The sequence below is a fragment of the Mya arenaria genome, chromosome 1 (assembly GCF_026914265.1).
Source record: "Mya arenaria isolate MELC-2E11 chromosome 1, ASM2691426v1".
Lineage (NCBI taxonomy): Eukaryota > Metazoa > Mollusca > Bivalvia > Myida > Myidae > Mya > Mya arenaria.
Window position 1 is genome coordinate 97,914 of NC_069122.1, and position 25,430 is coordinate 123,343.

The 25,430-nt window shown below is 31.9% G+C and overlaps 1 protein-coding gene across 2 annotated transcripts in view; it reads left to right on the forward strand.

Moving 5' to 3' along the window:
* LOC128237006 (uncharacterized) overlaps window positions 1-25,430 on the forward strand; it is a 218,747-nt gene that overhangs the window by 67,475 nt on the left and 125,842 nt on the right. For both annotated transcript variants that reach the window (XM_052952178.1, XM_052952193.1), the window contains exon 2: window positions 15,153-15,238. The gene's annotated coding sequence lies outside the window, so the exon portion shown is untranslated. The remainder of the gene's footprint in view (window positions 1-15,152; window positions 15,239-25,430) is intronic.

The window sequence follows — 25,430 nt, forward strand, 5'->3', positions numbered from 1 at the left end:
TTGTACCCTCAGGTGCTGTTTCAATCAACGGTATATACTTTAAATCATGTTATGTCTTACAGGTTTTAGAAGGTTGTCTTGCGAATTAAAACACGTCTAGTATTAACCAGCTTTAAAGATACCGGGATAAATCCCGCGGCGATAGTTGTCAAGTTTATTCGTGCCTTTTGAAACTGTTAAACTTGTTTATTTGTTAGATTGTATTTATTTGCAAACTTAGTAAATGAATTAAATTACGCGTGTTTTCAAAATTATGTTCCTAGTTGTGTTAATTGATAAAAGCGTTTGTGCATATTGGGTAGTACAAATCAAATACAGGTATGAAAACGCATTCAATGTGATGTGTTTATCATAAGCATCACTTATACACACCGGAGTTCACGAAGAATGAAGAACGCGTCTGTTCGATAATTTCGGTACACAAACATATAAAATTAACACCCAAATATATACCGTACAATTTAGATATATAGATGCTGTTGGTAACAATGGATCGGAATTAAAAGCTCATCCCAAAGCAGCAGTTGTTATATTGCCAGTACGATGTTTCTTTTAGGCGTTTTCGGTGTGTTTTTGTTCACACATTATTATTATGCAGAAAAAATTACCTGTCCAACATATGGTAGACATTAAGAGAATGACAGCATTATACATATATTAGGCAAAACAAATGTATAACGAAGTCATATGTTACTCGTCAGAACATAATACTAGTTTGTTTGAAATATGTATTAAATAAAGTACCTTACGAAGATGCGCTTTTTCTGTTGTTTTCCTATAAATCTTTACAGAGGATAACATTAATGACACTAGATTTAAACATCAAACATAAAGTGGGAAAATGTTTCCGAAAATAAATCGGCAAAGCCTGTGAAATCAAAAGCATATAATAAAGAAATAAGTTTCAATATTAATAACAGCTACAGGAATGTATTACATATATCACTTTCAACACATTACAAATATAAATTAATATAACATGGCAAAGTGAACAACTCATGTTTATACGTTATCTATCACCAAGACATCAAGATTTGTGCCATTCGTTTTTTTGTGAGATTAAAACATAAATGAATGTTGAGATTTCACCATGAGCTTTGAACTTAAATAGCTGTTCACATATTTAATAAAGGAAAAGTATGATACTGTTTTGATACATGAAATATTTAAATACACTCTAAAAACGATTCGTATGTCGGTTTAACAATAGTCAATGATCTCCATTATACAAGTATTTCTTTATACCCAGACTCAGTAAATATAATTGGAATTGCTATGTCGGTAAAATGCTAAATATAACTTATGTACTTAAATGTTACATGAAATCCGACAATAAATAAATATTAACTTGTTCTTTGATTTCTGTTTTTATGTCCGTGTTATTAACGAACAGGCAATGTTTTAGATGATAGGATAGTCGATATCATCGTAAAAAGTTTAATTAAAAGAGCAAAATACATTTCACTGTAAAAACTTAAAAGCGTTATGTAATCATTATTGTGAAAAATGTCCGTATAATTTCTTTTCAACTATTTTAGAAGGTTTACTTGGAAAACTATATGAGCTTGAAATACTTACTCGTGCTAGAGTATAAACTAACCTGACGGAATAGCCAAGAAGCGCTAAACGACAATATTGAGCAATGAGTTGATCGACCGATAAATGAGACACTTGTGTTTCAGTTTATGCTGCCAAGGGCCATTAAAGGAGGTAATTTCATCTTTCATAGAAACACATTTGTTAAATGTTTTCTTGGCTATTTGGCCGTCTCCAGGAAACTTTTTCATCATTACAGCAGCATAAGGGTATAGGAATAACCTAATAGGAGCTTATAAAATACCAGATAAACACGTTCTTAATGCGATCTACGCTCCGTTTAGGGAGACAACTACTTTGCATCGATATTCGTTTCAACACATATTACTTAATTTGCAATATAGTCTCTGATCGTTTTTCTTTCGATTTTTTGAAACATGATGTGGTTCATCATGTAAAAATTAAAACAATGTTTTATACGATTATCATAAGTTATGGAAATTGCAAGTTGTATTAATTATGTCATGGAACACAGCAGCTGATATCAGAAAAATTGTATCTTGTTTGTTTTGGTCAAGGTTATCCGAAATCGTTATTGATTGGCTAATATGGATCAAGAAGTATTCAAAAAAATGTCCAAACTGGCAAAAAGGTTAACTGTGAACAAAATAACCAATACTTATGTGAAAAACTGCAGAAACAACCTCAATAGCCAAAAGTTTGAACATAAACCCGGTTAAATGGAACTGGGTAAACGCAAATACCATAGAACACACAAAAAATCACAAACAAGACACATGGAAGAACAGCACCAAGTTTTTATACAATTGACTGTGGTGATTAAGGTAGATCGGCACTATGTAGGTTATGACACGCGTGATCAGCTTAACCTCTCTCACTGCTGTAAATCATTCTTCGGGTTGTAAGATAATATATTGTTTTCACTAGACTTTTATGAAGATTATTGTTGTTAATTGTCACGGATTATTTTGACATAATTATACTTTATGGTAAATATGCACATTGATAATGCTAATCGTAAGGGTAATAGGCAACTTTTCATCTTAAAGTTGAACAAGATCTGGAATCGTGATCCACTTGAAACACAAAAAAATACATTTTCATTGCGACAATTCGATGAGAATAATTAAAACAATGGTAAATTGTCCCTTGCATGATAGACTCATATTCACCTAATATAAGGCTAAAACAGATCGGTCGGGAATTTGCCATACATTTTGTTTCTAAAACTGTGAATATAATTGTGGAAATCTTGCGGGGGTTTCTTTCCGTTTTGGCCATATATGCACCTCAGTTCTATAATAAATCATAAATTTCAATAAAAGAAAACAAAAGTGTTGTACGCTTGATAAAATGACAGTATGTAATGACAATGTATTAAATATAATACAGTCTACGTTTCCATGATGACGAGAAATAAGGTACAGTATTGCATATTAGTATTGCATAAAACAATAATCAAGTTTTGAGTTCGTAGTTATCGCTGTTGGGTTTTTTCCAGCCTCAGATGAGACTTTCTGGTAATAAAGGGTAATTTTCCCACCATTTACGGGATATTCTGCACCATATTCATCATTATTTTGGTGTTGAAATTCTCAGAATGTCTTAATTATAAGGATGACGTGTCAGGCAACATCGACAAACATTTTGGTAACACTTAGTACTTACCAGTTATGGTTACTTATACTTCCAGCCTTCATTGCCTTTAATCCACACATTGATGATATGGTAATTACTATATCGCAGTGATAAATGCAAAGGTATTCTCTAATACGTTTTTTTTAATAATTATATATATATTACTGTAAAAGCCGCTGTCTTACTTAACGCTATATTGATAAATCTGTTGAAACTATAAATACATTAACTGTCAATCTGTATATGGCATACCTCACATACCTGCGATTACACTAATGTCGTTTCTTTTTCAGCATGTATATATATCCACAACCATAATTTTGACTACATTTCTAACCATTTGTGATCTAAAATCGTTTTATACACGGTAATAACAGATTTTAATATTAAGCCGACCGAATTCTTATGGATGACAGTGCATATTTACGTCGTTATTTGACAACGATTATAATGCATTTGACCTTTTTGTCATATTCATAGGTTGATGAAATCCATGTTAATCTTTCGTAATTCTATAAGGAATATGAAACAATCCCGACAACGTTTGGTATTTGTATATATTCGATCGCAAATACAGGTCTTAGAGAGATATTTGTGTAGTGAGAATAAGAATCAAAGTATTTGAAAGCGTATGGTTAAAATAGTGTCCCTTTTAATTACTAACTTCACGTTTTTACTTCCGTAAGTTATGTATCTACTGTTATGTTCAGACTGGGTCACTATTAGAAAAACAAATTCAACAAAATATTAATTTTTTAAGTATTATAATAATGTCGTCATCACACTTCTTCTTACAGAGTGTTCTTTCACAGAATATACAAATGCGATTGAAGTATATGACTATATTTAAATATGGACGTTTTAAATGCAAATATGCTTAAAGAGTATACTATTTACAAATAATATCCATGTATGCGTATTTGATAGTTTACGAATTTCCTTCTGAGTATGCAGAAACCGCTGGCGATGCCTGTTATGGAAATTTACCAGCATCTGTCATAGCCATATGGTGTATGTAAACGTTCGGATGCTTTGCTACCTAAAATAACAAATCATTCCAAACCAGCAGTTGTACTATTATTAGAAGGGTCTACTTGTAGACGCTCCTGTTTTGTGGGTTTTTTTGTTCTCAAATTATAAGTAGAGATGCGTAAATATTTAGTATGGAACTTATGGTTTAACGTCTTCTTTTGATTTTCACGAGAATAAAACAATGAAAGACCACATTTGTTTCATAAGGCAAAATAAAAGTATAACGAAAACATATTTTATTTGAAGGATCATTATACTAAATTTTTGTTAAATTGTGTATGCAAATAAAATATCTTACAATGATACGCTATTTCTGTTTGTTGTTTCTATTATGCGCCAATGAGGATTACATTTATGACAATAGATTTAAACATCCCTTAGAAAGTGGGAATATTTATAAGAAAACCGTTGGGGAATTTCTTTGAATTTCAATGCGTATTTTAAAGAAATTAGTTCGACATTAATATGAACTACGGGAGTCATTGTTAATACAAATTGCAGACAGATATAACAAGAAATTAATACAGCTTGGCAAGTTAAAGAACACGCATTTTTACATTATCTATTTCACATATCGAATGTGGCTTGACAGTGGGCTCTACATTGGAAAAAAACACATGATCGTGTTTCGAAATATCAATTCAAGAAAAGGTATGATTGTGTATGTAAACCTTTTTATTAATTAAACATATTTAAAATAAATGCAATCGAAATTTGTATGTCGGTTAAACAAAAGACAATGATATTTAAATTGAAATATAATCTACAGACTCAGGTTCAGTCCACAGTTCATTTTTCTTTTTTTATTTGTTTTAATTGTACTAAATGAACGTGCAGTGTGCATTAAAAACGTTGCTTTATTTAAACACAAGGTCCAATATTCATTATATAAACATAGCGTGAAGCTAATTCTGAATATAGTTACAACTAAATGTATTAAGTGTTATTGTGTAATGTCCGTATCTGCACAGCTTCAGTTATCGTTGAATTGATTGAAAAGCTATAGGAGAGCCTGAATTAAATATGTTTAGTGTAAACTAAGCTGATGGTGCAACCAAAAACGACAAAGACAATATTGAGCAATATATTGATCGACGAAAATGTGAGGCACTAGGATTTCAGTTTGCCAAGAGCAATTAGAGGACTTAGATACGTATTTGTCATATTTGGCTTTCTTGTTTGGACGTTTCAATGAAGCATTAGCGTCCTAACAGCAGCACAAGGAAATTAGGAAAACGTGATAGGTGCTCATAAAATGCAGAATAAATTCATACTAATTGCGCTTTGCGCTGTACTGTTAGAGACACACACTCGACATCAAAAGTTAGTTTAACAAAATATGTGTGTGAAACAGCTTTTGTTTATATATATATATATATATATATATATATATATATATATATATATATATATATATATATATATATATATATATATATATAAATATATATTTCAGATAGCCTTATAATTTTGATATTCATGAAAAACATACATACATGTGTAATATTATCCATGTAACCATCTTAGTATATGGAAATTGGAAGTATCGCAAAGTTTTATTTTGTACTTGGAGGTAAACCGACGCATTACGGACTAACACACTTTTCACGTTTGGATAAACAAAATAACAGCAAACAGAAAGAATGCGTCAGGACACGTGTCTTACGTAGGTTATGACACTATATTGGTTATGACAGTCTTAGTCAGATTAACCTTTCTAAATACTTTAGATTGTGCTGCGGGTGGTAAGAGGATATATTGTTTGCATGAACATTTTATGAGGATTATTGTTGTATATCGTCTCGAATATTTTGAAATGATTATTATTTATTGCAAATACATATGTTGATAATGCTAGGAATAATGTATGTTAATTATTTATCCACACGTTGCCAGTAGTACTTAGATAACATTTATCTGAAATAACTATTCAAAAGCTGCCATGGAATGAAGGTATGTATACTCTATAGTTAAAATGACTTTTTGTTCGAGACGATAGCAGGCATTTGTATAGATTAAATCTTAATTTCCTGTCTCCGTCTATAGTGCGAATATACCATAATACCATCTATCCGTTATAAAATTTAAGTTTAAATATCAGAGTAATGCATTCACATATCGTCATTTAATCTAGCGGTAACTATCTACTAAATATCCGCCTTAAAACTTGCCTTTTTAGTCATTACTTTTCTGAACCGTCTCCTCTCCGTTTCCCATTTTATAAAGGCCTTGGCATACTCGTAGTTGAGTTGACAACTTGACAGATCAATTAACCTAATACTTTACAGTTTACCAAATGTCTTCACCCTCCCTAGAACTAATGAGCAAACTTTAAAAAGGTTGCAATAGTTGAAGTGGAAAAATAACGATATTCTATATGATACAAACGCATGTTTTTGCATAAGTATGTGTATTAAATGCAAATGTTATGGTAGACTGATTTACATATTTGTTTATCTTCAATTATTGCATAGTCGTTCATCATTTTACTGTCATCATTTCATATGTAAAAAAATCATGCAGTTTCAATACTTCAACAGACAAAACACGTTTTTCCACTGCGTTTGGGAGCGGGTTTAAGCTAACAATTAAATCAGTTGTTTTAAGTGAAACGAATGACAACTGTACACATATGTATGCTCTCCGAGAATATTAGCCCGCCAATTTATTTGTAAGTACTACATACTATTACTCCCAAATAAGAATTTTCTTAATTAAAACAATTTATATACCTACAAGGATGAATAAATGACGAAAAAATCTCACGAAGGATACCGAATTTAATTTGAAAGAAATGTGCAGAAAACACGGAATTTCTTCTTTATGAGACGATAGTAGATGACAGTAAGTCTTGAAGAACTCACCAATCATTTAATGTTTTTGCGTTTTCAGACATTGAATAAGCAGTTACAATCTTGTTATTATTAATTAATATTTTCAATAAATGCATTATTTAGTGTGTATTAAAAGGTTTATCACTCAAAAAGTATGTTTGTTTTACATGTGTATGTATTGATTTTGAATAAAAGAGTCACTTTAAAATTTAAATAATGAATCGTGGATGAGTTAAAACTGCGATCTTTTATTCCTACAAACACATTTAACGCTTATAACACTTATAAAAAGCAGTGTATTTGGACACAACAATTCTCCAGTATGAGTCATATCATAGTTAAGTGTATGTCACTAAACCACCTGCTCTTTTTTAGTCAACATCACGTCTGTCATGCCTCCAGTAATAATTCCTCACAAATCTTTACAAATGATCTACTTCTAATCGATTGTGTAAATGGTCCTCTGTGACATCAACGCATTAACTGCTTTAGTTAAGACTATTATGCCTTTATAAATAGTTATGCATGTCTCTAAAAATGATATTCTTACAACGTCATGCATTAGTAATAGCTTGTGTCATAGACACAATTATGGTATCACTTCATTTAAAACTGACATTCAATACTAGTGTTTGAAATGGCCTATCTCGCAAAGAGTACCTGATGCAAAACCTTTTCAAAAATACGATGCAGTTATTGTTTGAAACTATGAGCATCACACACAGTCTGCCATAGAAATAAAAGGTTTCAGACTGTGTGATTATAGAGTTACATAATAAAAAATATCATTGTACTTAAACTGGGAAAAAATATTGGATATTTATTCAATAAAAACGGACATTTCCTAAACTTTTCTTCCAAATGAATAACTATGTAAAGGATTTGAAGAAAAGGCCGTCACATGGCGGAACATTCCAGCCAAAGACGGTTTTAAAGATAACTTGAATATGCAAAATATTCATTAAATCAAAGGCTTATTTTATTTTTCTTTATCTATGAAATCCTCATGTCCACTATACATAAATGTTATGCATCGTTCGTCTTGAAGAAAAAAAATAAAACGGAACAAGTGCATTCATATCCCGCCATATAATTCAACTTAGATTCCTCTATTAGTTTCAATAAGGACATAATGAATTTTAATATAAATATAACAACAATCTTAGTAAAAGTATGCATCAAATGATAAAACAAATAATAATAAACTAATAAGTGAACCCCAAGTTCTTCAATGATTATGGATCCCAACTCTATCTGGAGACGATGGAATAAAATTCAGAATACCTGGTGCAAAACGAAAACAAGTTCAATTAAGTTGATTATTAAGAACGAATATACACATTGCAATGATATTGAGAAAAGGTCAATACGTGACGAAACCCGGCCGTTGCGTTGTAATTGACACTCGTGTCTCATAACAGCCCATAAATATTGTACTAAATTCATAAGAACATGCAGAAAATATTTTGAAAGGAATATCTGTCTCTTAGACAATTTGATGTGTTTCTTTCTGGCAGAATAGCGCCGAAATTCTCCAGATATGTCATAGATATGATGTATTGTACGGGGGATTTCGTGATCGAAAAGAACAACAAAAAACTACAAAACATTGTGAGTTGGTTTCTTTCTGAAACTAACTTTGGATATGTAGACGTAATGATAAATACTGAGTTGTATACGGACGTTCACCAGAATATGTCATACATAATTAAATGGTTTTTGTGATTTTGCGATGATGAATAACAAAATATCTTTAACTATTTGGGTTTATCGTCTAGAAATCAGTTTTTTTGTTTGTTTTCAGTTTTTTGGTGTGTGTGTTTTACCCTTTCCGAAACTAGAAAAGAATGAGCGATTTTCACCATCATCCGTAGTTTCTACCTGATCCCAGGGGATTACATTCATTACAATAGGCTTTAACATTGCCATCGGTAAGTGTTAACAAGGTGAACAATGTATCCTAACGTAACATGAAGCATTTATTTTTTTTCCATTTTTCTATAATATTTTTGATGATTATCTTGAAAATATTCAGTTCAGAAAGTGAATTATTTCTACTTGAAGTAAAAATTAATATGATTACAGTTAGATAATGGTGATTGTATGCGATTTGGTCGTCTATATAGCCAAGAAACGCTTGTAAGCAAAATTGGGTAATACACTTATCTACCAATAGATAAGTTATAAAGGCTTTAGTTTGTCTTGCCGACGGACGCAAAAGGCGCAAGTCTCACTGGTCTAAGTGACATTATTCGTTTAATGTTGTCATGGCTATTTTGCCATTTCCATAAAATATAGGCAACGTCACAATATCATTAAATTATGGCGATAAACTAATAGGTGCTCACAGAGTACAGAATAAGCACGTACCTGTTGCGAGCTGATCATAGTTTAGACGAACTTAAACTACACTTAAAACACTCATTTTTACAAAAGTGTCTCTGATTTGCATGACAGACTCTTGCCGATTTTGTAAGTTATCAATAGGGTGTATGTGTATTATGACATAATTTAGTAATCTAGTCCGTATGTTAGGATATGCAACTTGGATGTTACGCAATTGTATTTAGAATAAAAGGGTACACCGGTGAAATATTTTTCAGATTTGGCTTACCAAATCATAGTAACTAGCATTTTATAGATAATTACAATTCCGAAAGCTTGGCTATGTCTGGATATGACAGACGTTATCGGATTAGCAATTCTGGCTGCAGAGAAAAGATCTGCAGGCGGTACACGGATGTATTGTGTTAAGAGGATCGTTTTTATATTACCTCGTTTAATTTTGGTATAATTTTATATAAGTGTAAATATGATAAAGTGATCGTGTTGGTAAGAAGAAGTTCAAATGTTTTATATAATGTTGAATGTAAGTTTTAATTGGAAATATATTTCGTATGTTACAATAAAATGCAATCTGTCATGAGAAGTAACATTTTATGTTCGTCATGTATACGTTATTCATTTTAAAACGACACAACAATTAAAAGATAAATTTACAACTCTGGTTTATAGTTTTTACGTTTAAAAAGAAACTAATCATATATTTGTTTAATCGATCCGTTCATCATGAACAGTTACTTATATTTGCGTTTGGCATAGAGTCATAAAAGGACAAGAACTAAACCGCAGCCACATCCAAAAAGAAAATTTTAATTGGTGTAAATACATGTATTATATTTTTCTTTACTGACTGACATATTTTTTCCTTCATAAATTAGTCGTTTTTTATGTATGCCCGCTCATTTTGAAACAACGATGTATAAAAAATGATACTTACCAAAACATCCGAAATGAACACATATGTATCCTATATACAGTTTTATCGATCTTGGATGTTTGGTGAACAAATATCGATAGTATGGGTAGAAACATAATATGTATGTAAATATTGTACCAAAGAAACTTATTTTGGGCCTAAATAATTGGCAAAAAATATCATTTACCTCCGATTGCATTTAAAATGAATGACAAGAAAACAATTTGGAACAGCAATGAATTCACCTATACAATGATAACAGTTAATTATTCAACATACAAGTAATCAGCAAGCAATATAGTTTTAAATGATATTTATACCCATATAGGGTCAGCATGTTTCAATATAATCGTCGATGGCTTTTTTATGGTATCGATAAACTAGAGGATAATATTTTTATAACGGATAACTTAAGACACGAATACCCGTGACTTGTTTTTGTTTGTAAATATTGCCCTGAGAACATTTAGCATGCTTGTGAGCCGCTTGTTTCCATCACATGGAGTTTCAATTGATGTCATTTTCTTGAATTGTTTGAAATTCTAAAATGATTCAGAAAAGCGTTCTGCAAATTAAAACATGTTAAATGATATCTGTTTAGTGTTAAAAAAATATTCTGGGATATTTCCCAGAAGTTGCAAAATGGATTTGGTTCATATACAAAGTTTAACCTATTAATACTTCCAAATGTATCGATTTACTTAATAAAATGATTCTTACATAGTTACTGAAAGAGCTGTTTATTACAGTATAAAAATGATTTCAAAATGCCTGGTTTTAAAGTGTTTTTTTTTATTTGACTTGTGTGTCTGGTAGTTGAGTCCAACACTACAACTAGTATGATAAAGCATGGACTTTGGTGTTTTTGTCACAACAGGTACTTCAATACTTCGCCAGATTTTCGAGAGCGTGAACAGCAATGGTTATCTTAAAATGTAGTGAAATTAAGCTGGTTTTATATCATGATGTGAAGATTTTAGTTCTTCAAGACAGCATACATTTAAGTGCTTTATTATGCAACATTCTGAAGCTTTGCCTACGTAGACAAGAACGAAACAATCGCAGTCTGGGAAATAAATGAGTAAACGAACTTGTATTTGGTTCAGGCCCATATCTGCCATATACACGTAGACAAACTTAGCTGTCTATTATTTTACTAATGCGATTGACAACAATTTGTAAAAACTAAGCAAAACACAGCAGCTCCCTACAATACAGAATCATAAACTAAGGTTTGAACACTCAAAAAAACCCACTGCGATTCAAATGTTCAGTTTAAGGGAGCCCAATTCAAAGCATACATATATCGAGTATGCGTTCGCCTCATCAGAAGTCATTTCCACATAAAAGTAAACAACAAATAAATGATGGCAGCACATAGTTCATCTGATGGGTGTAGTCGATAGAAAGGCACTTGATTTGAGATTAACTTCAATGATTGAGTCAGAGTTAAAGCTGCAACATGTACATTATTAAAAAGACATGCAACACTATATTTTTTGCAAACAGTGCTATATTTGGTATCTTTTTATGTCTCTCAATCGCTGTGATTATTCATCATGATTGTTTTGGAGCTGAATCTCCATAATATAGAAACGTAGATGCCGATGGGAATCTTGTTCTATTTTTGTCCAACATACGTCAAATTTACAACAAACTATTCAATACATGTCTCAAGACATAATACAATTCCAATGTCATGATATTGCAATTGCAAAAGTCGTATTGTTGACAACAGTATCGCATGCAAAGTTTTTGTATTAGGTACTCTGAATTGTATTGGAGATAGAGTTGAGATATTTAATCATTGAAGTTTTTGGAGTTTACCTTTTGGATTATTATTATTTGTTTTATTATTAAGATTCCTCAAGTAATTTACCTTATACGTTTATTTCTTAAATTAGATTAGTTGGGATAAGAGTGAGGTTTGTGCACATAAACTGGTTTAAACCTCGAGTAAATTTACAGTTTATTGACCGTTCCAATGCGGAACCTAACAATCCTTGATAAACATCCATAGTTTTTTCATATAGTATATATGCACTGTGCTGTTTGTGGAGTTTTGTGCTGTTGTTGCATGTTTTTTGTTTGTGATGTTTTGTTTTTGTGTTTTATATCTTTGGCGTTCACCCTGTGCCATTGAACAGGTTTTTTAGTTAACCTTAGTCTTGAAATATGACCACCCTTCAGATAAGACTCGTTGTACAAATTGTGTTGAACAGTCATACTTGTTCCTATCAGAAGTTGTATTAATTGATTCTGAAGAGGTACATCATTCAATTGCGCATCATAACTTTAGTAAACATTACGTTTCGATGGCACTTGATTATAGCATATTTTCTTCAATGGAAAAAGGAAATTATAGCGTATGCATTTGTAACTTCAATTTACTTCCCACCGTCATGCTATTTCACACTTTAAATGTAATTTAAAACAATCAGAACAAATTAAAAAAAAATCCTTTGCTATTACCCCGAATCGTTTTAACCACAATGATATTTCCAATTACGCTATATCGTTTCTAAATGTTAAACGTATCTCAAGAAATCTCTTATTGACTTGTTGCTACCGCATACACACCAGTAGACGACGCCAGACAAGAAGGAAACTATAACGTATTTTGTGTAAATTCGATTTGTTTTTCACATTCCACTTTGTTAATCACCCTCTGTGTAGGTACATCCAATTGTTGATGTATATTTGAATAAAACTATGTCGAGCCGTCCTATGAAGTTACTGTTATTCTAGTTCTGTGGTATTCTTATTTTAGCTTAATGTATGCATACAATTATTTGCCTTGTTGACATCGGCTCGACATGTTTAAGATTTCATAATTTCAACTGTGTATGCTTTTTAAAGGTATAATTTATTTCACAACTGCGTCCTAGCTAGTTATAAATGTCTAGTGTCTGTATGCATTACATGTGCATAAAAATGAGACTTAACATAATATTTAAAGGATTGCGAAGGTATGACACGTCTATATTACACAGTGAAATTCCTGAAATGTAGTGCTCAATATATTCTTAAACTCGATAACAGCTGTTTATTTCTTAATTCTATTATGAGACTGATTCAGGTAGGATTAAGCATATCTATACTTTGGTTTGCACGGCAACATAAATATAAATATAAATGATAGTTGTACACAAAGCGAAATAGAGCTTTGCAATAAATCACAAATGTTTTTGTTTTTTTCTTTTAATTTTAATGTAAAGTAGTTATTTTTATTTAAATTTTATAGCTGAGATTAGACCAGAATGCTGATTTGTTTGTGTTACGTGTATATTTCCACTAGGAATAGACATGAATGCCACCTGAGGAAGGAATGTTATTAGAATACACATACAGGCGATACCGCAATACAATTTGTTTTAAAGTATTTATCAGAGTTATTTTTCGTTTTCTGGTCAAATGAAACCTGTTATCTCTCCGACTTTCTTCGTAAATCAACTTTTACGAGAGCTTCCTAGAAAAAAAGAATTAGTATTGACTCTGTACGACCATTCGAACAAAAGGGCTTAACAACTAAGAAATCTATATACAATGGGTGTCTGAATGATCGTATTGCGTCTGAAGTAGACTATAAATATACAGGAATAAAATAGTTACTTATTTGTCACGGAATGTATATTGTTAAATGAATGCATCATCGAATTAAGATATTATTGAAGTTTTCGAAAAAAAAAGTGAAAATGATCTTAACTGAATACGGTATTTCGTTTATTCACACCTACCAACATGTACATTTTGATAACCAGTGAGAGAAAGCTTATTGTGAATACACGTTTTGAACGGTAACCAAACTATAACCGATATTCGTCAATGCATGGATAATATATGTATATTCTTTCATGCACATGTAGTGTTAAGATGTGGATTTATACCAATGTTTACGTCATTTGCTTTATTGTAAATAAACTGTTATATGTAACACTCGCATGGAGCGAGTTCATTCTAAGGGTATGACTACATTTTCATATAAAGTTATCCCTTAGGGAAAATGATATTTAAAAAAAACAATACTTACGTCTTTTACACTGGTATGCGTAACTGATAAACTGGATGAGTTTGCCGACATGATGTTTTGTAAATAATAGGTTCGATGAATATAATTACGCATAGTTTGAGAATTATTTTAAAATTTAATTTCGGAAACAATGGCATCACCTAAAGAAACTTGCAAGAAAGTGTATTTTAAATAAAACATTGGCAGCGTCAGTAAATAACATTTGGTAAATCATGGTACTTTTGAAAGCTATATTAGATTTTGAAATTAAAGAAATACTTGTGTCATTATGTAAACTTATTCGGCGGAATGGACAACAAACATTTGGCGTTATTTTAGCCGACCGATGCATTAGCCGTTTCGGCTTTAGATTATATGTTGTCAAGGGCCGTTTCAGGCGGAAATGGCATTACCGGTCGGCTACGTGACGGTTTTCCTGGCAATTTGGGCATATGTACGAAACAGATTACATCAGCACCATACCGACAGCATAAGGATAAGAACATACCCCAAAACATCGAATACAGGCAGTCCGCGCTATGTTGAGAAAAAGAAATAAAACTACGTACCTAAAGTTATATTTTCCTATGACTCTTGACTGTGGTAGTTTACTTTAATTATGTTTATTACTAGCTAATTTGATGGTAAGCTTATTTACATTTACGCGATTTTTAGTATTCGGTTTGTGAAGCTACACTGATGAGCTACGAAAAACCTACATTTATTCAGATATGAATTAACAAATCATAATTATAAGGAATAGATCATACATAGCAAAGAGTGGATTATGCAACCACAATCGGATTTATATTTATATTTGCAGGATAGTCAACTGCAGGCGGAAGGCGGATATATTGTTGTATAAGGACTATTTGAGGACCAATGGTTGCAGTATAAGAGAAGTTTGAGGTAATGACAATATAAATTAGTCTAAACCAGACCACAAAGTAGTATCGGGTTAAATTCAACTTTTTTTAACTGACTATTCCAACTTTTTTTGAGATTTGAGGTATTAGGTTTTTTGCATTAACGGATAAGAAATACATATCATGAAGAGTAAAAATAGCCTTAAAGCGGATAGACAACGGATACATTAAGAACAAAATCATTGTCAAAAGCTTACATGAAATTGACAAAGTTATTTATAGCGAAATTACTCTTACTACTGATGTATCACAATGTTTATGACACATGCAGCTTTTGCACATTTTTCCAAACAGAAATTTACTGGGTTTGTCCACCACGTATATTAAGTTTAAAACAAACGGCGTTATATTAATATGTAGTCATAAACGCATATGTACTCATATTATTTGAACTCGGAAACCACTATGCTCTATTCTAAAACGGGAAAATACAGATCGACAGCAACATGAGTGTTGGGATAAGAGTGAGGTTTGTGCACTTAAACTGGTTAAAACCCCAAGTAAATTTACATTTTACTGACCGTTCCAAGGCGGTACCTAACACTCCTTGATAAACATACCTAGTTGTTTTATATATAGTATGTATGCACTGTGCTGTTTGTGGTGTTTTGTAGTATAATATACGTTTTCGAACAAGGGTATATATTTATAATTATTTGATAAAAATATCTAACTTTATAGTCATGTGTTTTGTGTTAGTACGTTCACTTCTGTTTGGAGCAAAACTAAACTGGTAACATAGTAATAGATCTACTTATTAGATATGAGATAACAATGTTTGGCATAACATTATACATCTCTTTTACACAGTTAAAGAAACTTAAATTACCTAAATAGTACAAATGACTTAAAAAGGGGACCAAGGGCGCCGCCATGTCGTTGCTCCATCTCTAGAAACAATAAATGTGATAATATACTATTTTAAAAGGCTTCAACTAGGTCCGGATTGGTAATCAATTCCTATCAAAATTACCAGAGCATGTTCGACAATGAATAACTTGATTGAATAGAGCTGGTATTTTATCTCGTGATTGAATATGTTAGTTCTTCACGACAACAAGACTTAAGTGCAAAGTGCTTAATAATCCAATACCCTGACATTTTGCTTACTTATACGTGTACACAATAATTGCCGTCTGTGGAAAATCGAAATATCGATAATATGCAAGTATTATTAAATCTTAAATAGATAGTCATACTTTGCATTTTGAACTTTGTTAGCTTCAAATATATTGTTAAAACACATTGATAACTCTTCCCCAGATCTCTGGAGATGATCTTCATCATAGTTATTGTGTAAAATAGTTTATGTTAGAGCCATATGGTAGAGTGGCATATGTAGCGTGCATTGTGAGGTTTAGCCGCTAGGATTTATAACAACTATAGATCTGCACTAGAATTTGTTATGCCCGTAGTGCTTTGTGTTTTTTAAGTGCCAGATGGAATATCAGACAGGGATTTAATGAATTGTATGTATGCAATTGTTTGCTTCAAGACGAACAATGCATTATGATGTACAAAGCCGCCATGCGGTTTTCATATTTTTTGATAGGATTGTAAACAATTCGATAAAAAATACGCACATACTTGTTAGATCTTGATATACAAGATATTATTACAAACAAAAATGTTAAAGTCTGCGATTGAAATAAACATGTGATAATCATTAGGTGTCTTAGGAATTAAATTTGTGACTGTATGCTGCATAAATGATAGACATTTTAATAGGTACTTGCAATTCAATTATTTTTTTTAGAATGTTTCCTGGTAACGTATAAACGAAATCTACCATTGTCAATACCCGTTATTTCCATATATGTAACAGCTTATAGTTGTTTCAATTTATTTTATGACCAATGAAATGCTTTTAACTGGAATACGTATACGTATGCTCCGTCACACATGTATTAATTCAATAGCTTTTAGGGCCTTCTTACCTTTATATGGTGAAGTACAGAAGCTGGTTTTGTCTTTCAATGATAGTTTCCCTATCCAGTATAAACATATATGCAACTTGAGATATTATAAATGTTTCAAAAACACGTGCAAGAGCAATGGAGGGATGATTGTGATTTACATGGTCAGTGCAAATATTCGTGGCATGGTCCTTTGAGGTAATCCCTTAATATAGGTCCTCTCACCGACGTCAAGGGGTTTCAGTTTGCCTTGGACATGCTCACTTTCGTACAGAAACTAAAATCAAATACACCATATTTTAATTGAACCTCATGCTAAAACGAATGTATACTGTAAATATTTTGACCCATGTTCTGCGTTAAGCCCGAAGAAAACATTGCGAGTATTCTATGTTAAACGTGAGGCGATTAATGGTGCTGATTTTGCTTTTAGTGACGCTTTAAGCTTTGGATGTTGCAATTTTACATTATATTCTTGGTGATTTTAACATTAATCACTTTAGTGATCAAAAATACGACAATACTAAATGGTCTGACTTTACAGTGAAATACGGACTGAAAAATATCGTTACAACACCGACTAGGGTAACGAAAAAATCATCAACGATTATTGACCATATTTATACGAATTGTATTAAAAGCGTGCATAACGTTCATGTAACACCATTGTCACTGAGTGATTACTATCCAATATGTTTCACTAGACATAAGATAAATAGAAATGTTTTGAACGAATTGATCACAAATCGATATCTTCCCGATGTTTGAAGAATTTCAATGAACAATCATTTCAAAATGATCTTATCTCATCAGGAGTTGATATGATTGAACCAATAGTCAATCCGAACGATGCTTCAAATGTATTTTATTCTATTGTAAATCAAGTATTATCTAAACATGCTCCTATTAAGCAAAAAAGAGTAAAACATGACCTAACTGGTTTACTGATGAAATAACAACAATGATATTTGAAAGAGACAAGTACCATAGAAATGGTGAATACGACAAATATAAGATATTAAAAAATAAAATTACAGCCTTAATTTAAAAAAAAGTAAGAAGGCATTTTTTAATCAAGCGGTGAAGGATAAAAAGGATTCAAGCTTTATCTGGAAGAATTTAAGGGATATTTCTCTTTTGAAAAAAAAAAATAGCAAGATAATTGGTGATAGAGAAGTTTTTGGAGGACTAAATATTGTAAATGATCTTAACATTCACTTTGCCAATACATCAAATATAATAGAAAAACGCCCTTTAAACCCGAACGTTTTAGTAAACTGAAATATGACCTAAACGTTGAATTAGGGCACAAAACGTGCGAATTGAATTATATATCACCACTTGAGGTAAAACAGACTATTGATAAACTTGATATAAGTAGATCAACTGGGATAAATGAGATTGGCCCAAGAGTAATTAAACATTGCGGTGACTTCATCACACCATGCATTGCGTCTATTATAAATAACAGTATCATGAACGGAATATTTCCAGACTCCTTGAGAACTGCACGTGTATTACCATTGTTTAAATTAGGATGTATAGATGATCCAAGTAATTATCGTCCAATTTCGATATTGCCAACAATATCAAAAATATTTGAAAAACAAGTTTAATAGATCCATGGGTAAAAGATATTGACAGTGGCAAAATTGTTGGTGTTGTCTTTTTAGACCTACGAAAGGCATTTGATATAGTGGATCATGAAATTCTACTACATAAATTAAACCTATATCATTTTTCTGAAAATGCGATAAAGTTATTTACCAAATGCATTTTCTTTTTGTTTGTTTGTTTTTCTTCATATAAGGCCACATTGTAAATATGATGTTGTTATGGCTGAACTTATAATTATGTCATAATGTGTTTATAGCTTCTCTTAATAAAAATATAATTATTATAAGCTGATTTTCTTCTGAAATAACTATCAAAATGGAAATAACTATTGGACCAAGAAAACAATTGTTTTCAATTATTGTTACTGTTGGTGGATACTATAAAGTACGGACATATTTGGTCCAAAATGATGAGCTTCATGTGTAATAATTTCTGTGTTTGAACTCTTTTACAAAATTCTCAATGATATTAAAAAACTAAAGAGACAGCTTAAGAACTATTCAGTTGTAAGGAGAGTGAATCTGTGAAATAAATGATGTCGAATTTGGTACGTTTAAATAATGTAGAGAAAACAGTTGGCATTGTTTTTGTGATTTGGTTAAATAAGCTACCGCTACCTCCTCTCATCGTCAACAATATCGTTAGTCTTTGTTGCCACTGCAAAGAAGCTATATTCATGATAAGAATAACAAGTCGCGTTTAAAAATAGCAAACAAATTGTTTCGATACTCACAGCTCATATTTGTGAGGAACGCTATGAATTGACCACTTGCGCAATGAAAGTTAAGACAATTATAATGCATTGTGTATATTCGTTTAACAATGACTATAAGAACAATCAGGGAAAGTAATTCATATTTTTATTTTGATTTTTACAATAAGGAACGTTATTATATTTTAGCACAAATGATATTCTTGAAATCTATGTCTGCTTACTTTCGCTTAGGATATGTAATAAAGTCATCAAAAACAAGCAAATTATGTTCGTAATGTCTATTTATAAAGTGAATTAGTCATATGTTATTTGAAAATAATTATTATATCATAATGAACGTGGTCTAAGCTCTATTTAATTGAAACTGTCGCCATTGAAACACTTTAAATGCAATTCATTTACTGCCGGTCTGATTGAAATGAACTGTTACGCATTGCTTAAATTAGATCGCAATTCATCAGAATTGTCGGGACACAACGCACTGATTACTTTCTTGTTGGTAGCTGTCGTCTATGAAATCAGGATATTGAACAAGACCCATGGTGTTTCTTATGGAAGTTGATTTGAACCCTCCAAACGCTCAAGTGGGAATATAACGGATATTCTGCTCCTGAAAGTAGTTATTTTGCCTCATGTTGCGCTCCAAGTTAGTTAGAAAAATTGTGTGTATAGGACATATCATGGTTAGTCCTTAAATAGGTCGGTTTGCCCTGGAAGGTAAGAGAGTGGGGTTTATGTTTTATCTGAGTATTTCAATATCTACAATATTTCCAGCTTCATTGGTCTGCAATTATGTCAGACTCGTCTTATAGCTTTTTATTCTGTTAACACAGTTTCAGAAAGCTCTCTTTCACAATTTTATTAAAAAAGTACTGGAAATTTACAAGGAAGTTAGCCTTCGCAAGCTTTCTGGCATTGGATGGGATGAATAATACTGTGTATTTTATGATGATGAGCTCAGAATCTTCTTTATGCTTCCCCTTTTCCGGTAACAAATAATAAAAAACCTACTTCTTTTCACTTGCACTAAAGATGAGCAGAATATCAGACATAGCAAATCTATTTCCGGCGCTACATGCTATGCAGAAATGACTTATCCAGTATAGTTTGAATCAAAATATTTATATCTGATCATTTAAATGATGTTCCTAATTAGTAAGTATTACGAGATGATAATAAAATCATAACTTTAATCATACAACCAAGGTCAACATAACTAAACATAAGGAAAAAACAAAAGCACATAACATAAGGAAAGAATCATAACGTAAACACTTGACTATTAACGGAATTCGCTTTATTTTAAATGGTGACGTCAGACACGGTTGGATGACGCCATAATTTTGTAAATGTTCGTAAAGTCATTTCATGCTTGAATACAAAATTGACATTTACTTTAAGACTGTTTATTCTGAAAACAATATGAATAAACAGATTTTATATGATGTTTTAAAAGAAAATGACTTCTTCAATTAATCTTTATCATAATAACATAACGAGAAATAAACATATGACTTGCTAGAATATTACTGTTCAGCATTTTTTTCTTTCCAATTAGATAGTTAACAAAACTGCTGAGAGATACTTTTGAAAAAGGAATGTGTTTAAAGAAGAAAACGCGATGGTTATGGTACGCCGTTATAGGCTGTGGTATTGATATGATGGGAAAACTCTTTGTGAAACGTGAAACTATAAAAGAAATAACAGTTTTAGGTTGAACTAAACGGCAATATGATTCAATTCATATAAGATATTTACTCAGAAAAAATATTAATTGAAAATAGACTTTATCTCATTTAATATCGAAAATTATTCAATTAGCATTTACTTAATTCAGTTATAACCATGACAGTGCAATTGAAATTAAAAGGACAATCCAAGTAGTTAAACAACAATAAAGGCCGAGTTTTAAGCAACATTCCAAAGTGTTTTTGGACACTGATATAAGAAGATATACCAACAAAAGAACAACACTGGCATACCACTTATGTATCAGCATATCCTTGTCTTGATCATCACCTTGGAAGCTCAGTGAAACTGGAGCTCGCTAAAAGTTTAACTAGCTTATTAATAATCAACTTCCAACCTTCACGAATATTTAGCAATAAATACAATTTTGATAAGATTTTTATATGCGTACATACACGCTCCTTGATCAATTGTTACAACTTAAACAATGGTTAATTATACCTATTGGTACATTTGCTTTGTTTATTTAAAAAGCGAATGATAACCAGGACGTCACAAATGGACAAAATGAACAACGTAAATTAATTGATATATTTGGCATCGATAAAATTGTGTACAGTCTCGTCGCTGTTAGCGAACTCATACACTCAATCGGAATTAAACCAGTTTCCGGGTATTCAAAAAGTATGTTTTTTTATCAGTGATCGGGGCATACAGTGTTTAATCAAAATAATAATTAGATCACCGCATTTCCTTCAAATATTTCGTCTATGTTCGATCGTTTTTCATATGATTTTTATGTCAGGATCAGACAAAAACATCATTCACTACTTATCTTTTAACGGTATGAAATTTGCAGGATTAAACTCCTTGATATGTCTCCAATAAATTAAGGTATAATTCTAAAGCTCATAAAATGCTCATTTGCATTGCTGAACAATCGATCGTAACTGTCACACGTGACGGCCATTCCATAATAAGTGTAAATTATCATATTTTCCGAGAAAACAATCACGCACATGCTATGTAACCAAAATATAACAAGCAATTTCAAAATCTTCTCAAACCTGCATGACATTGACAGTGTTTTTAATGGTCCTCAGAACCTACACAGTGTGATATATGTATGGTAAACAACCAATACATGGAATGTTTTCCATATTCCAAGAAAATATTCCAGACAGTAGCATTAAACCAACACGTTTTGCACTAAGACAAGTTACCGTCGCAATTTTTTTAACAAAAGAATAATGCCATTTTACAATTAAGATCCCTTAATAACACAGGGAAAACCCATCAGTCGAAAACTAAAACAAGCCCTGTTTAGAGGCAAAAGGCAAGGCACCAAACGACAATGAACTCGATACACAAACATGTCAACTCATCACACCCACATACAAACACTGCGGACAGACCTAACACTCATCAAATCAATATAACCGATAGTGTTGGGATTACAACCTTCGAAGGGTCAGGGAACCACGAGTTCAATGGTAAACTAGTCTGCGCTGGGCTAGAACTTGTTTGCATGGCCATGACTTCATACTTGTCTCGTTACCGTTAAAAACTTTCACCTTAAACAGAATGTTAAGCCATTCATAAAGATCACCACTGAATTGTGATATATTTGATTCAAAATCGTCGCAGAATGCATTCGAAAAGAAACAAACCCATAGAGATCCACGTTGATTTACGTTGACAGGTTTGTCACTTTAATTGTGTGCCGACTGAAGATGATTGACTGTAATTGAACCGGATATGAGTCGAACTGTTATAGTTGTGATGACTTGTGTCAGAATGCTCTGTTGTTTTCATGACCAGAATAGTTCTGTCTCTTACCTAAGTGGAAAACAATATCGTTAATACTTAGATTGGAAGATGCGGTATTGTCGACTTGTTTAATGCCGACTTGATATCACCACAGGTAAACAAACATACGCGAACGTGTTCACTTAATATGTCGCACTTTTGTCATATAAACTGAGCGAAATGTTCTGGTCATTCAGAAAACAAAACACGATCGAAAGTTTATAAATGACTTAGTGCAAGCTGCCTTCTGTTAAACGAAACAACCTATTTTAAAAACATATCTTAGTGCTTGTTAAACAGACTTTCGTTTTTAGCTCAAAACAGGATAAATGATTAGGTTTATTACACATTAATTCGATTATATGGTCCGTATAATCATCTTAGGGTAGGAATTATTGGCAGTAACGCGATGTTTCTGTAGACTTTAAACCCTCACCTGTGAATTACAAAAATCTCTACACTTTTTCGGAAATGGATTTGGGAATCAAGCTAACCAGATAATTATAATAACGACCCCGGAAGTGCGGCACGATGAGGATTATAACAACATATTCGGATTACCATTTCTAGCGGCAATGAAGCTTATTACGGAAGTTAAGAGTGTATTATATTAACGAAGATTGAATGAAGATTATTGGTTTTATTTTCTCTGGGATTGTTCTGGCATGTTAGAGTTTTTGTTAAACATTTAGGGAAAATAATTGTAAATGAAGATCGCTTATTATCGTATTTATATTTTTGTGCAAGTAATAATGAGAAAGATATTATCTGCGTATTACAATAAAATGTTGTCTTACTCGTTAGTTTTCCGTACATAAGAATAAGAGCAACATTGTCAAGTACCTGTTTTGATTGAGTTCGTTTCTTGAAAACTGCATATCGATAGCAAACATAGATATATTGTATTATTTTCGGGTATTAGGTACAAATATTTGTTTGATTATTGTTGCAATAAATGCCAGAAGCTCGTTCATGCGTGCTAACGTAGCTTATCTTTGTAACTTAAGAAATAGACCCCCTTCATGTACCCTTCAGGTGCTGTTTCAATCAACGGTATATACTTTAAATCATGTGATGTCTTACAGGTTTTAGAAGGTTTTCTTGCGAATTAAAACACGTTTAGTATTAACCAGCTTCAAAGATACCGGGATAAATCCCGCGGCGATAGTTGTCAAGTTTATTCGTGCCTTTTGAAACTGTTAAACTTGTTTATTTGTTAGATTGTATTTATTTGTAAACTTAGTTAATGAATTAAATTACGCGTGTTTTCAAAATTATGTTTCTAGTTGTATGAATTGATACAAGCGTTTCTGCATATTGAGCAGAACAAATCAAATACAGGTATGAAAACGCATTCATTGTGATGTGTTTATCATCAGCATCACTTATACACACCGGAGTTCATGAAGAGTGAAGAACGCTTCTGTTCGATAATTTCGGTAAACAAACATAAAAAATTAACACCCAAATATATACCGTACAATTTAGATATATAGATGCTGTTGGTAACTTTGGATCGGAATTAAAAGATCATCGCAAAGCAGTAGTTGTTATATTGCCAGTACGATATATCTGTTAGGCGTTTTTGTTGTGTTGTGTTACACTAGACTTAAACATCAAACATAAAGTGGGAAAATGTTTCCGAAAAAAAATCTGCAAAGCCTGTGAAATCAAAGGCATATAATAAAGAAATAAGTTTCAATATTAATAACAGCTACAGGAATGTATTACTTATATCACTTTCAACACACTACAAATATAAATTAATAAAACTTGGCAAAGTGAACAACTCGTGTTGATACGTTATCTATCACCAAGATATCAAGAGTTGTGCCATTCGTTTTTTGTGAGATTAAAGCATAAATGAATTTTGAGATTTCACCATGAGCTTTGAACTTAAACAGCTGTTCACATATTTAATAAAGGAAAAGTATGATTGGTCGTGATATTGTTTTAATACATGAAATATTTAAATACACTCTAAAAACGATTCGTATGTCGGTTTAACAATAGTCAATGATCTCCATTATACAATTATTTCTTTATACCCAGACTCAGTAAATATAATTGGAATTGCTATGTCGGTAAAATGCTTAATATAACTTATGTACTTAAATGTTACATGAAATCCGACAATAAATAAATATTAACTTGTTCTTTGATTTCTGTTTTTATGTCCGTGTTATTAACGAACAGGCAATGTTTTAGATGATAGGATAGTCGATATCATCGTAAAAAGTTTACTTACAGGAGCAAAATACATTTCACTGTAAAAACTTAAAAGCGTTATATAATCGTTATTGTGAAAAATGTCCGTATAATTGCTTTTCAACTATTTAAGCAGGTTTACTTGGAAAGCTATATGAGTTTGTTATACCTATTCGTGCTATGGTGTAAACTAACCTGCCGGAATAGCCAAGAAGCGCGAA